The sequence below is a fragment of the Mixophyes fleayi genome, chromosome 3 (genome assembly GCF_038048845.1).
Source record: "Mixophyes fleayi isolate aMixFle1 chromosome 3, aMixFle1.hap1, whole genome shotgun sequence".
Taxonomy (NCBI): domain Eukaryota; kingdom Metazoa; phylum Chordata; class Amphibia; order Anura; family Limnodynastidae; genus Mixophyes; species Mixophyes fleayi.
This window is the reverse complement of record NC_134404.1, coordinates 186,122,588-186,141,068: the sequence shown is the minus strand read 5'-3', so window position 1 is coordinate 186,141,068 and position 18,481 is coordinate 186,122,588. Positions and strand designations below refer to the sequence as shown.

At 38.4% G+C, this 18,481-nt stretch overlaps 1 protein-coding gene across 2 annotated transcripts in view; it reads right to left on the bottom strand.

The window, feature by feature from the left end:
- Positions 1-6,530: 6,530 nt before the first annotated feature.
- Positions 6,531-18,481, bottom strand: part of SOBP (sine oculis binding protein homolog) — a 177,807-nt gene continuing 165,856 nt past the window's right edge. For both annotated transcript variants that reach the window (XM_075202869.1, XM_075202870.1), the window contains one exon: positions 6,531-6,639. The gene's annotated coding sequence lies outside the window, so the exon portion shown is untranslated. The remainder of the gene's footprint in view (positions 6,640-18,481) is intronic.

Below are 18,481 nucleotides of genomic sequence, written 5' to 3'. Positions count from 1 at the left end.
CCCTCTGGGAAGATGACCGACTAACAGCAGCAACAGCAGCAGTGGCAGTAGTAGGCGTACCGCTGCAGGATTCCTCGGATGAATCCCGTATTGAGGAGGACTCAGTCTGGCTGCTGACTTGGGCTGCAGGACTGAATCTGATGGAGATTGTGGAGGAAGTTGACGAGGAGGGTGTTGCTGGTGTGTATCCAACTGGACCACGGGATTTAGGTGTCCCTGTACCGATGAGGGTCCTAGCCCCAGTTCCTGAACTAACCACTGAACTATGAAGGTTATTCAGGTGACGTATAAGGGAGGATGTTCCTAGGTGGGCAAGATCCTTACCCCTGCTTATTTGAGCTTTACATAAGCTACATATGGCCATACATTGGTTGTCTGGATTTGGATAAAAATAACTCCAGACCGAAGAGGTGCATTTTTTGGTCTTCTGACCAGGCATGACGATGGGCTTTTTCATCCCATGGACATCAGCTGTTTCCCCCCCTGGTGCCTCATTTACAATAACCACATCACCATCCTCATCAAGTTCCTCCACAGCGCCAGCTACATCATCAATAGCCTCCTCCCGAGCCACCTCTTCCCGTACAGTGATGGGAAGGTCAGGCTTGACAACCACCAACATCCTTGGACTCGCCTTGTGGATTTGTGATAATTTCTCTTTAGAAGGCAGAGTTGTTTGCTGTTTTGTTGCTGACAGCATAACTCTCTTCAATTTTTTGTAGGGGGGGGGAGGAGGAGGAGGGCTAAGATCCGTGGGTGAAGCTGAACCACTAGTCATGAACACGGGCCAGGGCCTAAGCCGTTCCTTGCCACTCCGTGTCGTAAATGGCATATTGGCAACTTTACGTTTCTCCTCAGATGATTTAAAGTTTCTCTTTTTGCTACTTTTTCTTAACTTGGGCTTTTTGGATTTTACATGCCCGGTACTACGAGATTGGGCATCGGGCTTGGAAGACGACGTTGATGGCATTTCATCGTCTATGTCATGACTAGTGGCAGCAGCTTCAGCATTAGGAGGAAGTGGGTCTTGATCTTTCCCTACTTTATCCTCCAAATTTTTGGTCTCCATTATATGTAGCACAAGATACTGCAGAATGTGTGAACTTGGTAATATTGCAGTACCAATGGACTTATACTGCTGGATTGGTTTTGCAAATTTGGTTATAATTATTATATATTTTTTTTTTTTTAAATTTTTTATTTTTTTTTACTTTTTTTTTATTTTTAAAAAACTTGGGAATAGTGGGGAAATAACTATGCCCTTAGAAGCACAGAGCACAGGACACAGCACCACTGGACTGAACAGGACACGGCACAGGACCCAGCAGCACTACGGAACTCAGCAGGACAGAGCACAGGACACAGCACCACTGGACTGATACTGCAGAATGTGTGAACTTTGTAATATTGCAGTACCAATGGACTTATACTGCTGGATTGGTTTTGCAAATTTGGTTATAATTATTATATTTATTTATTTTTTTTTTACTTTTTTATTTTTTTTTACTTTTTTTTATTTTTTAAAAACTTGGGAATAATGGGGAAATAACTATGCCCTTAGAAGCACAGAGCACAGGACACAGCACCACTGGACTGAACAGGACACGGCACAGGACCCAGCAGCACTACGGACCTCAGCAGGACAGAGCACAGGACACAGCACCACTGGACTGATACTGCAGAATGTGTGAACTTTGTAATATTGCAGTACCAATGGACTTATACTGCTGGATTGGTTTTGCAAATTTGGTTATAATTATTATATATATTTTTTTTTTTTAAATTTTTTATTTTTTTTTACTTTTTTTTTATTTTTTAAAAACTTGGGAATAATGGGGAAATAACTATGCCCTTAGAAGCACAGAGCACAGGACACAGCACCACTGGACTGAACAGGACACGGCATAGGACCCAGCAGCACTACGGAACTCAGCAGGACAGAGCACAGGACACAGCACCACTGGACTGATACTGCAGAATGTGTAAACTTTGTAATATTGCAGTACCACTGGACTTTTACTGCTGAATGTGTGAACTTGGTAATATTGCAGTACCAATGGGCTTATACTGCAGGATTGGTTGTGCAAATTTTGTGGTAATTAAAAAAAATTAAAGTAGTTTTTGGTATTTTTTAAAAAAACTTTTTTTTATTTTTTTAAACACAGGGGAATATTGGGGAAATAACTATGCCCTTAGAAGCACAGAGCACAGGACACAGCACCACTGGACTGAACAGGACACAGCACAGGACCCAGCAGCACCACTGACCTCAGAAGGACAGAGCACAGCACACAGCACCACTGGACTGATACTGCAGAACACAACACAGCACAGCACAGCACAGCACAGCACAGCACAGCACAGAACTAAACAGCACAGAACTAAACAGCACAGAACTAAACAGCACAGAACTAAACAGCACAGAACTAAACAGCACAGAGGACCACCTAACACACCCTCCCTCTACCCTGATCAATGCCCGAGTGAAGATGGCGGCGACTAGCGGGGAATTTATAGGATCCGAGTATCGCGAGATCCGACAACGGGATTATGAGTCAGAGCCTCAGTTTCACATTTGAATTTGGCGCCAATACCCGGATCTGTCTCGGATCCGACTCGGATCCGCAACGTTCGGGTGGGCTCGGATTTCATAAATCCGAGTGCGCTCATCCCTAATATTTTCACGTTATTTAACCTGTGGGTCTGCTGTAGCTATCACTCTGATATATAGCACATTTTACATGAAAGTTAATCAATAGAAATACAGTGAATTACATATTTAGCATGAGATCTAGGTAAGGTGTATAAGACTGAATACAGTGTAATATTAATGTGATTCTACTATGTATGAAAAGGAGTATATCACTTTCATAGTTTGTTCATTTTTTAAAACTTTTTGTATGTGATTCTTACTGTATCCCCCATTAATATGGTTTGTCACATATTAAGGGGGAATTCAATTAGCCGCGAATTGTCTCACGACCATTCCAGAGACACTTTGCAGCAGATATTTTGACAGAAATCTCTGTACATTTTTGAGCGGACATTTCTACTGTAGTATAGGAAAAAATGTGCAGCCGCAATGAATTCCCCCCACGAAGGCAGAACTAATATTTTCACAGTATTGTGAAAACATAAAATGAACCAAAACAAATAGGTTAAACAAATTAAATAAAACTAAATGGTTTCAATAAACAAAACTTTCACATTTATCCATGGCATCTGAAAATATAAATTCATGGTGACAGATGCACTTTAAGGCTGTGGTTATATTGCTGTTCCCCTCCTTTGATTGTCCTCTGGCTGTTTGCATACATACAATTGTTAATGCAGACATCATTAATCTTAATGTTAAATAGACTTTTGTACACATCAGGGGTGTTTTGACAACCCGTCACTAGTTTTAAAAGTTTTTTTACTTATTTTTAAAGTCAGGTTTAATAGGTAGTTATTTATGAAGAGACCCAGTTAAATTCAATATCAGAAATTCATCCCTAGTACACCTGGACATGTTTTTTAAACACTGAATGAACTTTGAACACTTTCTGTTCTATGTTTGGTCTACCTAGTACTTGGTAAAATATCAGCGACAGCTTGCTTGCCATAAAGGGATGGTTAATATCATAGGAGTGCTCACCATGAGGACGAGCTCATGTGTGCTGACCATGTCCAATATATGCCGTGCACTGCAATAGATAGAACAGCTTTGTGAAACTGTTTTATGTTGTGTGTCCCTATGGGAGGATTCAATTGACCGCGTTGTTAATTACGAACAATTACGGTAGTGCGTGGGCCGTGAGAACAACACGGCCCACGCACAATTACCGTTACTACCATAACAGTGCACATTATTACCTTTAGTACGGTAATTTCAACACGCGGCTCACAGAGCTGTAAGCAAAAATCAGCGTTGAAATGACTGCACTAAAGGTAATAATGTGCACTATTACGGTAGTAACGGTGATAGTGCGTGGCCGCTTTGTTCTCATGAACAACGCGGTCAATTGAATTCCCCCCTATAAATATGTTGGAGTGGATCACATTAAAGTTATTTCTGTATGTACAGTGGCTTGCAAAAGTATTCAACTGGTTTGTCTGTATTACAAATGACACACAGATTGTTCCAGATAATAGTTTTAGAAACTTACCCCATCTGACTTAAAGCTGTTATTGCAGCAAAAGGTGGTTCTACAAAGTACTAGTTTGCATGGGGTTGGATACTTATGCAACTGGTATTTTTCAGTTTTCGGGTTTGTTTGATTTTTTTAAAATCTGCAGACAATTATTAGTTTGAAAATGTCCTTTAAAACCAGGGGGTAAATGCATTGAACTGCCGTTTTTGCAAGTCGCCGAATATTGGCAGGGTAAATATAGAACGGCAATGTCTTTAAAGTTTTGCCTTTTAAGTCATTGGTGTCTTAAATTTACCGTAGTTTAATACATTTACCCCCTCTTGTTCCAGGGTAACAAGAGGGGGTTACCCTGGAACAAGGGGTTAACACGTTACAACTCTACTGTTGGGCTGCTTGAGAGCATATCGTGGGGAGTAAAATTCTTTATACACAACTTTGGTTGACAGTTCCACTCTAAATAATACATTTAAAAAAGTGTGACCTATTCTTATGTAATATGTGTGTAGAGTAGTATGCATAGATAAATCACAAAAACAGCATCTTCAAAGTTTACACAGAAATTTATAAGATAAAAAGAGATGTTCCAAAGAACAGACCATCAAGACATCCTATGAATCCACACCGACAAAACACAAACAACAACACTTCAGTTGTATGTTACTTTCTTTCCACACACACGTCACCCTCTTCACAGTGGGAATGTTAATAACAATACAAAGAGTTTCTTCAAATTTACCAAAGAATGATATGTTGTATTTTAATTTCGGAAACATTTGGACAGGTCTGCTGTTCCCAATGAGCTCAGAGTTACAACTTTGGAAACATGTAACATGACAGAAGGTTTTTTTTGACACGCCACAAAATCAGAATTGAGTCCATATTAATAAATAAAGGGAGTTGTTTCGGAAACAGTAGTTTAAACTTTAAACTGCTAAGTGATTTTGTTTTTTTGTTTTTTTTCTTTCTTACAAATGAAGCTATAGAAATACAGTATATACATAGTACTAACAGTACACATACACTAAAAAAGCTGCTATGCTCCAATCCATACTGCACAGAATGCCTTTATATTGAAACCACATAACTGTATAAAATGCATGTCTACCTCAAATAGCAGGCACTGTGCAGGAAAATGGTGAATGAGCAAATGCTTTATTTGAGTTAGTAAACATATACACTGAATCACAATGTGATTTAATGAGATTCTTCAAAACTTGTATTAAAAAAAAAAAAAAGGGGTTAGGGGACACTTTACATCAGTTCCACTCTTTCTCAAAGATAAGTGCCGGCACACAAGCTCTCTATGCTAGTGTCATTTTGGACTCTTTGCTACATCTGTACAAGTGCACATAATTACATTAATGTTACTTCTACCCTGTGATATCCTCACACCAGTGACTGAGGACTGAATTGCACATTTTTCTTCATCAAGACAGGAATAAGCAAATACGAAAACAGAATAGCAGGCAGGAAAATGGGTTTGTGGTTCCATGAAGAGGGGTGTCTAGGGACAAAAAAAATTCCTCTTTTCCCCCATTCCGTCATTGGCAAGCCCATACTATTCCAATTATCATGAAAGGGCTGTGTGTATGTGGAGAGATTGTCCCGCTGGCTTCCTGGATCAGTGAAATCTTAGGAGGGTGAAATTTCATCCTGTATCTCTTATGACGCTCAGCAAATATCTCTTCCCTCCCCTGTTAGATTATGTTACACCCTAGGGGAATTTTGGTCTTTACTTCAACACTTTTGCTCTGTTCCCAACTGGGGTGCTGTGTAGGGGGAGTTTTAAAAGAAATGTGAGTAGAATAAACATTTACAGATCTCTTTTGCCATCTAGCCTGTACAAGAAACCACAATATCAACTATTCATGCTGCCTTCTACTGCACTCTTTAAGGATTAAAATCCATAAAGCCTAACACTGAAAATATGGCATTAGACATAAAGGTGGCCTTTGTTAAAATAAAAAAGTACATTATTAGCCATTAAAATTTCTTCTTTTTTTTTTTTTAACGTTTCAATTAAAAGTGCATTGTGGGTAAGAGAGAGATGACTTTGAAGTGTTGCTACTCCAATACAAAACCTTTACCCTTTCAACAGTTCCAAACCCTATGTAGCAAAGTACAATTCTCATTGTAGCAGCAAAACCATAACAGTCTCTTTAAAACAAACAAAAGAAAAAGCAGAAGTCCACATAATTCCAGTCATACATTTCCAAACTCTACAGACATTGAGGGGATAAGTAATCGATTGGTCCACTTTCTTCTTTTCGAAAGCAACTGCAGGTGTAGGGGAAAGTGGAGAGGAATGCTCAGCATCCTATGAGCTATGGATGGCATGGCTTTTCTTGCATGACCGCACGACGGGTAGAGACAGCAGGAACTTTGTGTTCAGCAAAGGCAGTGGCAGGCAGACGAAAATTAGGAGTGGACCAGCTGGTAGTTTGGTGAAGTAACATATATTGCGCTGCTCCCATTTCCCATGCAAGATACCCTGTTGGCCAGCATCCTACACAAAACAAAGAAAAGAAGAACGTTAGTAGTGGCTAAATAAAAGCAGACCGTGCACTAAACCACATGATAAATAAGTCAAATAATGGCTGCATTTGCAGGTAGATCAGCGGCCCAAATATATTCTTGAATGGGAACGGTACATATATTTAGGGCTATTTACTAACATTGCTCAAAGGTGCAAGTCTGCACTAATACCACAGCAATCACTCAGCAATTGGCTTTTCTCTTTTCTAGTACAAGTTATTCAATTAAAGCAAATGACTAATTGACTGCTATTGTTTTAGTGCTGATTTGCAATTTTAGTAAATAACATTCAATGTTCTATAAAACTGTCCCATCCAGAACACCACAGCTCCTACGTTGCAGATCAGTCTGGCACTACCCACACACAGTGTTTTGATCAAATTTAACCAAATGATGTAATTCATAAACAATGTGACTATATCTTACTTAGGATCTAGAGTAGGCTCAGAAAATTGCTTCTTTATGATCAAACAGTGTTAACATTTTAATTATAAAGCAGAATGAAAGATCATTAAAGTTTCATTTAAAAGCAACCCTTTTACATGTTTTTCAATTCATTGTGTGATAAATGACCAGGAGTAATTTTTTTTATCTCATCTAACAATTTTAAACAAAGTCATCCCAAGTTGTGGGCAACTTTACTTTTTTATTCTATCAAGATAAAAAATTACTACATTAATATAACTCTTTCTAGGGAACAGCAGAATTTTCTTCCACCTATATACATCTCAGTAATATTGTTTACAATATATTGTAAGGATAGAGGAGAGAGAACTGGTACAGAAAAGAATTTGGAGGAAGTAGTGGAGGAGATTAAGGGATGGGGGATGGGATAACTTGGAGTCAAGCAAGCAATATATATATATATAATCTTAGGAGATAAAACAGGTCAACATGACCAGTGCCACTGAATTTATTGACAATAGCATAATGTTATGTAGGCATATGTTTATAGAAGTTAGTATACATATAGAACAAATAAGAATATGATCTGGAGAATACTGTAAGTGAATGAAAAGGACAGAGGGACACCATATCTGTGGGTTCATATGATATGTAGGCTCATCATGGAAGGAGGATGGGCCAGGGAATAAATACTGTGTTCATAAAAGGAATTTTAAACTTTTAAGAGACATAAGTATGTGAAATATTTAAATTTAATTCAAACTTAATCCAGACTCGGAAGGTTTGAAGGTGTGATGTTTAGTACTGAGTTTAGTGCACAAGGACACCAGGAAAGTTATGTGGCATAACTACTATTATCAACCTCCCATGTGATGCATTCCATTCCAAGTGTTCTCCACATGTTCTCCTTTCAAATGTATATTGGGGGAGCCATTGGACTTTTTCATGCCGCTGCAATTGTGCATCTAACAGCATTAAATAGGTGATTAGCTGATTCTTTCCCCATAGGATTATTTACCAGGTGAGGGAAAACCTAGCAGACAGTACATGGGAGTATTGGTATATTCATTAGCAACAATTCATTGATGTTGTTATAATTGGACAGTGCCTCCAGATATGGACCATGGTGCAGTTTCTCCAGCAGTGAGCAGAAATGAGATAAGATAGATAAGAAGATAGTACCTGTATAGCATTATTTATCCATTTTCTTCTATTGCTACTCCCCTGGATGCCCTCCTGACTCTCCTTCTAATTTTCTTTCAGCTATCATGATCTATGGTTATAATCGTATTGTAAGATTGGATGTGATCCATTCTAACTGTTCGTAAAGACAACCATCATCATCCAATTGAAGGACGGGCTTGAGTTTGTCTTCTTGGAAAAGATTAGTCAGTGTGGGTAGTCCCTTATTTGACCAACATCTTAATATCATAGGTGGTATTTTGGAGTGGTATGAGCTATATTATAATTCAGGGTGAACGGGAATCATGCACAGTAGCCACGATTAGTTATTTCATTCCAAATGGTATATTTACTAATCTACGGGTTTGAAAAAGTGGAGATGTTGCCTCTAGCAACCAATCAGTTTCTAGCTGTCATTATATAATACACTAAATAAATGACAGCTAGAATCTGATTGGTTGCTATAGGCAACATCTCCACTTTTTAAAACCCACAGCTTAGTAAATATACCCCCAAATGTCCAAAGAGCATCTAATTATTCTTCTAAATTTTAATATACATATTAATATATAATTATAAAATACAAAAGGTGCTTTCTAGTGCAGTACTTTATATATAAAGTTAAGTGATAAAAAAAAAACAAATAACAAACGTGCTTAATTTACCAATGTGCAATCATGAATCAGGACTTATTGTATTGACAATGAGAGATCTTTCGCATCTCTTCCTTATCAGGAAACATCCACCTCAGTAACCACCAGGCATCGAAAAAAACAATATAGTGTAGCGTATTCTGAATACATTTTAATAAATCTAATATAAGTAATGGACATAGATTAGATGAATTTACAACAGCTTCTCTTATAACAATTCATTGCATCCACTCCTAAACCTGAATTGTAATGATGGTATCCCTTTCCTGAGAGCAGAGTTCCCATCCTTTCCAAGTCATTCATCCAATGGAAGCAGCAGGCAAATATTCCCAACGCAATTTCATCTATGCTCCCAATTAGCACTTAAGACTTACAGGCTAATTAAGGGCTAATTAGGAGCCCAGACAAAACACGTCCAAATTCTATTTTATTTTTGTCTCAGTGATTATGTTTTGCTTTTAATGGTACTACCAATACAAAGATAAAATATTTTAGAAATCAATCTTAAATTGAATCTTGTTTGCAGTAAATAAGCCACATATAGATATAATTGCACAATGATGGCATCTGTCTGATTTCAAGCTGCCATATGTCTCGCAGATATCAATTTCTTGTTTAAAGAACATCTAACAGTAAAAAACACTGTCAACCTTCAGTCCTACAAAATACAGAGTACGTATATTAGGAATAGTTTGCTTAATGAGACTAGAGGTCTCTTTACACTGCTTTTCACAGTGTGTAAAGACCCAGACAATCTGTATTATCAGACTAAAGCTGGTGACACAGGTGGACATTTATTTGGGGCAGATTGGCTTATTTATAGAAAATTGTTTACAAATCACTGTGTGCTCTTCCACCGATCACAATTAATCTCAGTGAATGAATGAAAATCAATTGGATGACTGGTACGGGGCCTGTGTGGTCAATGACAGACTGCTTTGATTTGGCTCCATGGGATTTGTCAGTCAGTCTGACCACTGAATGGCTGGACCTAACCAATTTGGCCATCCAGGTGTGGATGTTGTAGCACTTTCATGGCAGCCTATAGTTCTGACAGCTATTTGGGCAGCAAACAGATTTAGGCTGACATAGTCTCACAAGATGAGGCATTGATCCCATGATTGACTAACTAAGCAATCTGATCCATCAGCCAACTGTGCTACCACCTCTCTATGACAGATGCAAAAAACCTTCCACTGGAAATAAGGACATGTGACGTGAATATCTGAATATACTAGAAAGGGCTTTGGAATGCAGGAAAGTATAAAAAGAAACAATATAATAAAATACTGAATTCTACAGAGGTATCAACCTTTTTAAGCACCTGTTCATGTATATGCAATGAATAGGTTATACTGGATTACTATTTTTATAATTTAAGTTAATTTTAAATTTTGTCAGTATTTTCTTCCAGTAACATGTTGGAATAAAAGTCTACTTATTTAATTTTGATTGTATAGGAACAAAGAAGCATAAATAGGAAAACTACACATAAGAATTTTCTGCCCTTTGCTAGTTTCATGTAGTTAGTGCTATCTCATATTCATTGAAATAGGTGCTATTTATTATAGGCGTGATTATTTCTTTATTATGTTTACTTATCAATGAAAGTTTTTGTTTTCTCTGCCATATGTGTATTACTGTACATTACATTTTTAGCATGCTCTAACACAAGCTTAGATGTCATTGATACATACCATACTAAGAGCAGGTGTTTCTAGATCTCGCGTATAATGTGGATACTGGGAGTTGCATGGGACACAGAAGTGGGAGTTCTATATAAAACAGTTTGAATTGTGGAAGTGATGAATAGCAAGAGTTTCTAATAGTTCCTTTCTAACATACTGGAACCAGGGGCTGTCATTGTCAGCCCATTCCTAGTGGGTGGATGCAGAGAGTAAGGTGTTCCAGACAAGTTAACATGTATATAAGTCCTGCTGTGTGAAATGGTGGTAATGGCAGTATGTGTTGCAAATGTATACATGCTCTATGGGTAGGTACACTACCAAAAATATAAAAACCTATAGCATGACTGTTCAACTACCCCCTTTGCCAATATACATACATTATGAGTTGAATTTACCCCTATGTCTCTGAAATTAGTGATACTATACAGTACTTTTAACCAGTTTCATCCAACTTGCAGACCTGTATTTATAACTTGAATGTCAGCAAGTCAAATACAAACCTGATCTGGTTATAAATTTACCAAGAATGCAACTTACAAATTAACATGCCAATTTGAGCCAGTGCTGTAAATGTGGTTAATGGGTTTCCTCAAGAAATTAAAATGAAAAGAATCAGCAGAAACTTGGTTCATTTTTGCATCAGATAACTGATTTGTTCATCTTTAATTACTCAATGGCACTACAGTAATTAGTAACGTAAACATAACATTACAACAGGGATGATATATATGAAATCCATAGCTACGTAAAACTGCTTCTATATAGGAGATCACTATGAAAAATATTCCAAACATTATTTTAATACCACTGACAAGCAAACAGCATAGATTCAGATCAAGCAAAAAAAAAAACACTTTAAAAAGTAAATACTTTATTTTTTAGTATCTTACAACTACAAGAAAGGTCTAAATGTCAAAGCATAATAAGTGCTTAATTCTGACAACTTAATTACGTAACTGCTTCTCGGAAGTCACTATTGAAAACATTTCAGTGTTCCTTTTCCTCAGTGATCAGCGGAAACATTGTTTTGCAAGCCGTTCTGATCAAAATAAGATTTGCATCTGCTATGGTAAATTAGTTTGTAATCGTTTAGAATATTTATTATTCTGGAACAATACTATTCTTACTGGCATGGCCTAGCTTCTTTAAATAGACGTTAATTAAGTTTAATTGCTTCATTATCTGTGTAGCTGGCATGCAGAATGGGATAATGCTGTAGTATAGAAATGCAGCTATTTCTGAAATAAGACGTGGCGATACTATGTACATGATTACAGAGTACCAGATAAAAAAAACATGCAAATAAGCTATGACCATTCCTATTCATATGTTAAAAAATATAGATCTGAAAATTAATATTTCGTCTTAAATAAAAACTAAAGTTAAAGTGCAAGATGATGCAGTATATAGCAACTATATACCAACACATAAATATAAAACCTCTCATGACAAAATTTAAGATGTTTAACATTGTTTGTATCCTTGCTCGTCTATAAGTTTATTGCAAACATTCTTTTGCAGTCTTTAACAAATGGCTATGATTGAATCTTTATTTAATATGGAATAAAACGATTGTGTTAGAATCCCTATACTTCTGGTGATATATTAACAATGTGGCTGATAACTACACAGTATAACCTATGTGTGACAATTTATCATACTTAACGACTCTCCCAGAATGCCCTGGAAACCCCTGAATCCTGCCCTATCGTCTTGCAGAATGGGCAGGGCCATGATGATATTATCATTCGGTTTACCGTTGGCGATACAAAGCGGAGCATTGAGTAGAGAGGGTGGCTGTGATGATGTGAATTGCCCACTTGATCTTCACCCCAAAAGTAAGCAAGTATACTATTTATTTCTATTTGGGCCCAAGTATCAAATTTTGGTTATTACTGATAGAAGAGGTATACGTCTGTTGGCAGAATTGGGAAGGCTCAAAATTAGAAAGGGTTAGTAAGGGTATAGCTTTCATGTATCCTGGTTTTCCCAGGACAGTCTCTTTCTTCCCACGAGAAATCCTTAAGTCATATTGCTTTTTAATAATTTAGTCTCCTGATACACTGAAAAGAAGAGAATAAGTGAGAATAGGCTCCTATAATGATATGGGGTGGAACTTAAAGCTTGTGCAAACTTCGGGTCACTTTGATGTCCTGGTTTTTCACTTCAAAATAATGGGAGCCTAAGAAAAGGATCTTCTTACTAAGGTGCAGGGTATTCCACTAACCTCCATTCCTGAATAAAATGAAAATAAGTAATATTTTAATTAATACTGTATATATTATTAACTTCCATTATGTCTCTTTCATTTAAAGCTACATACACATGGGAGGTGAAAAACAACAGTCACGAAAGCAGATGTAGTTTGACCTCGCTTCAGGGAGACACATTCATTAATGTGTCTCAAAGTTGCACTGCACAATGGTTAGCATTGCTGCTTCACAGCACTGTAGCCATGGGTTTGAAGTCAACCAGGGCACTATCTGCTTGTTCTACCCGTATATATCTTACATTCTGTGGCCCTACAGCTACTTCATGCTGTCCCTCACTGACATATAGCCAGAATCAGCCAAGTATAAATTATAGTATTTTTCTAAATATAAATTAACTGTCTTACAGAGAAAATCACAAATTACAATTATTCTATAACATGCGTAGCTAGTAATAAGTAATAAAAAAAAAAGCCTATTTAAATGCTCTTTAAAAAATATTTGATTCTTTTTATGATGACATTTAAGTGAAAGCTGACATAAATAAAAATGTAAATAAAAATGGTTTTATACGAATATTATTTTTGGACCATTAGTGTATGCAGCATGCAGACTGAAGTTTTATAGCTTCTACTCTATCCTCAATGTGTCCAATAAATTGTTCACTTTAAATAAAGCAATGTTATCTTTGATTGGAGGTCACATGGTTTTAAAACATACCAACGTCTTTAACAACAACAACAACAAAATCCTGCGCTAGGCTATGGGAAAGCAAATGGAGGTAAGAGCAGCTGAATCAGAGATAAGGGTAAATACCAAACATTAAACACAGAATATAGTATAACACAAGAAGTTCTGACAACGCTGGATACAATGAACAAGAGGGGTTAATATTAAAACAAAGTGAATAACAAAAATAGTAAATATTATAACATCCAATCATTTAATGGATGCCGTTAATTACCAAGAGTTACTCAATCAGCATATACGGCAGTGGTGACCCAGCCACACAAGATAATAATATAATTCCATTTGGACTAAGATTTTCTTTTTTTTCCCTTTCCAATACCATCTGGGAATACTTACCTTATCTTTTTTATTTTTTAACACCCACAAAAATAGGGGTTATATATTTTTTAAGGATCATATATTTCATTTTCCTTTTTGAATTTAGTTATGTGTATGAGACTGGTCTCTTGCAATTTGTTATAATTTATGTTATTGTATTTCTGCTTTTTATTGATCCATTAAATGATTGGATGTTATAATATTTACTATTTTTGTTATTCACTTTGTTTTAGTATTAACCCTTCTTGTTCATTGTATCCAGCGCTGTCAGAACTTCTTATGTTATACCAACGTCTTTGTTTAAAATCATCAGCAACAATGTTCACTTACATTGTTATAAAATACATACATTAGGTATTAATTGGTTATTGCTATTTCAATCAAACTCAAGAGAATACTACCTATTCCCATAACATGAGCAGATAAGAGGCCAACTTGTAGGAATAAGGTTGCACAAATAGCCTTGCCTGCTTCCATAGTAGAGACATGAGAAGCTATACTTTAGGCTAATGTAAACAATAATACTCAAATTTCACTATAGGAAAGCTGTAAATGCATTTCTGTTGTGTTTGGGAATGTGATTTCCATACATCATATTTGCATGTATTCAGTACAAAGATCACTGACCCTAAAGTCACCACTGTCCCTAATATACACTATATGGACAAAAGTATTTGGACGCATGACCATTACACCAACAGGGACTGTAATGACATTGTATTCAAATAGATATACCATAATAAGGAGTTAGTCCCCCTTTGCAGGGATAACAGCTTCCACTCTGCTTGGAAGGCTTTCCACAAGATGTTGGAGTGTTTCTGTGTTAATTTGTGCCCATTCATTCTGTAGAGCATTTATGAGGTCAGGCACTGATGTTGGACGAGAAGGCCTGGCTCGCCATCTCCGTTTCAGCTCATCCCAAAGTTGTTCAATGGTGTTGAGGTCAGGGATCTGTGTGGGCCAGTCAAGTTCTTCCACACCAAACTCATCAAACCATGTCTTTGTAGTCCTTGCTTTGTGCACTGGGGTACAGCCATGTTGGAATAGAAAAGGGCCTTTCCCAAACTGTTGTCACAAAGTTGGAAGCATAGCATTGTCCAAAATGACTTGGTATGCTGAAGCATTAAGATTGCCCTTCACTGGAGATAAGGGGCCTAGCCAAACCCTGAATAACAGTCCCATACCATTATCCTTCCTCCACCAAACGTCACAGTTGGCATAATGCAGTCAGACAGGTAACGTTCTCCCGGCATCCGCCAAACCCAGATTTGCCCATCTGTCTGCCAAACAGAGAAGCGTGATTCGCCACTCTACAGAACACGTTACCACTGCTCCACAGTCCAGTGTCTGTGTACTTTACACCGCTCCATACGACACTTGGCATTAGTTTTGGTGATGTGAGGCTTGCATGCAGATGCTCGGCCATGGAAACCCATTCCATTAAGATCCTGGCACACAGTTTTTGTGCTTACATTAATGCCAGTGGAAGTTCGGAACTCCAGTTATGGAATCAGCAGAGCATTGGCGGCTTTTACACACCATACGCCTTAGCAGTCGTTGACCCCGCTCTGTGATTTTACGTGGACTTCCGCTTCGTGGCTGAGTTGCTGTTGTTCCTAAATGCTTCCACTTTCTAATTATATCACTTACAGTTGACCGTGGAATATCCAGCATGGATAAAATTTACCAAACTGCTTGACGTTACTGAGCTCTTCAGAATGACCCATTTTGTATCACAAATGTTTGCAAATGGAGACTGCATTGCTAGGTGCTTGACTTTATACACCTCTGGCAACAGGTCTGATTGAAACACCTCAATTCAATTAACAGGTGTGGCCAAATACTTTTGTCCATATAGTGTATATTACACTCACTGATCCTGTGATGAAGCAGGTAACCCAAACAGGTGAGCACACATTCACTAGATAGCCAACTGCTCTGGTGTAAACAGGAGGATTTAATTGGGCAAATATTGCCTAGCGCTTGTTTTAGATGAAACATTGCCATTTTCATTTAGCAGTTTGCTGAGAATTTTTTGGGGGAGCATGCATCATTACTTTATTACTAGTGATAAAGGGGACTGACTAATATCAGAATCACCAGTTTAATATACTCAAAGGCTACATTTCTCAAATTTGCCGTAACATATACATAGACGTTCCTACCCCCTGTGACACCAGAGTTCCCCCTTGCAACATCTATATCTGGCACTGCTTTCCTCAATCAGTGATTGCAGGAGGAAGTGCATGGTGACACAGACCAATCACAGTGAACTTCTTTATGCTATATGAGGAATGCAGTGACTGACAGCAGAACCAAAGGAGGTATTGGAGAAGGAGAGTATGTAACTTCAATCACCTGTAACTCCTCTAGTACTGCTGTCAGTCACTCCATTCATCTGGCAGGTATTCTGCTGTATCCAATAGACTGGATACCTATTCTAAGTAATGTGGATGTATGGAAAGTGGGGCATGACTATCTTAATCCCTCTGCTCGTACATTCTCCCTTGTTTATCAGCCCTACCTTGACATCAGGGCTGGATTAACCCTAGGGCTAACTGGGCTACAGCCCAGGGGCCTCGGGCATCCAGGGGGCCCTTGAAAGTGCTCAGCAGCATTATTGATCGGTCGGGGGCGGTGACGCCCCCGGCGCGATCAATGCTGCTGAGCACTTTCACTGCAGTCCTTCCACAGCGCGCTGTAGTCTCCTTACTGAGGAGATCTTGTGAGTCTCACTCTCACGAGATCTCCTCAGTAAAACGCGTACAGCGCGCCGGGGAAGGACTGCAATGCCAGGAGAAGGAGGTAAGTGCCTCGGGGGCGGCTCGGATCACGGGGGGGCCCTCACGGGGGAATGGAGGCCCCCTTAGCCCATGGGCCTCCATTCCCTTAATCCGGCCCTGCTTGACATGCCTGATTTAAATCTTTTGCCTTAAACTGCTCCTACACAGGGACATTTACATAACCAGGTTGTCGCCAAATTGCAGCATGTATTGGATGAAAACAGCCAATGAATACAACTGTACACCTCATACAAATTCATAATTCAGGAGTATCTCTTTTTTATCCATCAAGGAGCACCCGACGCAATATTAGTTAATCTCCTGTTAGTTTATTAGCCAGTCAGTCAATTAGGAGCAGCTACTCAGCACTGGGCCTGTACTCTCTAGGCGCAGGACTCAATCTTTTTTCGGCACACGCTAGGGGACCCATGCCATCACGATGGCTTAGTGGTAAGCACTTCTGCCTCACAGCACTTGGGTCATGAGTTTGATTCCCGACCATGGCCTTATCTGTCTGGAATTTGTACGTTCTTCTCATGTTTGCGTCGGTTTCCTCCGGGTGCTCCGGTTTCCTCCCACACTCCAAAAACATACTAGTAGCTTAATTGGCTGCTATCAAAATTGACCCTAGTGTGTGTGTGTGTGTTTAGGAATTTAGAATGTAAGCTCCAATGAGGCTTACCGATGTGAATGAGTTCTCTGTACATCGCTGCGGAATTAGTGGCGCTATATAAATAGCTGATGATGATAAGTAGCACTGGGCTTTTAAAAAATGGAAGGAAGAGATTTTTTCATTTTTTTTTTTTTTTTAACATTCTGACTGGCAAGATAGCTTAAACCTCATGCTGTTTTGAAATATTTCGTCTGACTGAACCATGACTTCATTTCTTTTTATTTTTACTAGTAGACAGCAGTTTGTCATGTTCAGGTGTGCATTGGCTTCTAATCACTTCTTTATTGTACTCGACCTATGTTAGTCACACCATTCAGTCTGAACGGTTCAGGCAAAAGCAGGCACAATTGTGGATGCATGCAACTCTGCATCGGCATAGGTACTTGCGGTTTGCTTTATGGGCATGTGCAGAGCAATTTATGCTATGCAATCGGGAATACATACATCTCTGCATCAAGTTCTTTCTGCATGTACCCTTTCACTTCATTTAAAATTCCTTGATCCACAACTTTGCACATAGTGTACTATTGTAAATCCTAAGATTTGGTATATAGCAACCACTACAATGTGACTGAGAAAATATAGAATAGAACATGCTAGAAAGCACTATATGACATCTAAATTGTTTAACTATATGTGTGTAAAGCTTGGTACACACTAAAGAATTTTTCTGACCGACGTGCTATCTCAATACCTATAGTCGTATACCTACGACTGAAGGTCCGATCAGTCTGGCGATTCATGCATACACACTGACACGATCTACCTTCAGATCTGTACTCTTCATCTGGTCCTTTATCTGGTCCTCTAGTCCAGAGAATGACGGCACAATATTCATTCATTCACTACTGTCACATTGTCACACTGATTAAAACCGCCTTGTTATAGCTATCCACATGTCCTAACGAATTTCGTTAGCATCTGTGACTTAGAAACGATATATTCTGTCTCAGAACGAACAAATGAATTATTCCTTCCACAGCACTCTCTACATTTATTCACTCTGACATTCAGTGCTAACATTGGCTGAAAAGAGCCCGACTCTGTAAACTCTATGGAGATCGTCAGCATGAGTGCATACACACTACATGATCGGTCGGTGGTTGGTCGGAAAATATTAAACAGTACGACCAACCAAATGAAACGATGAT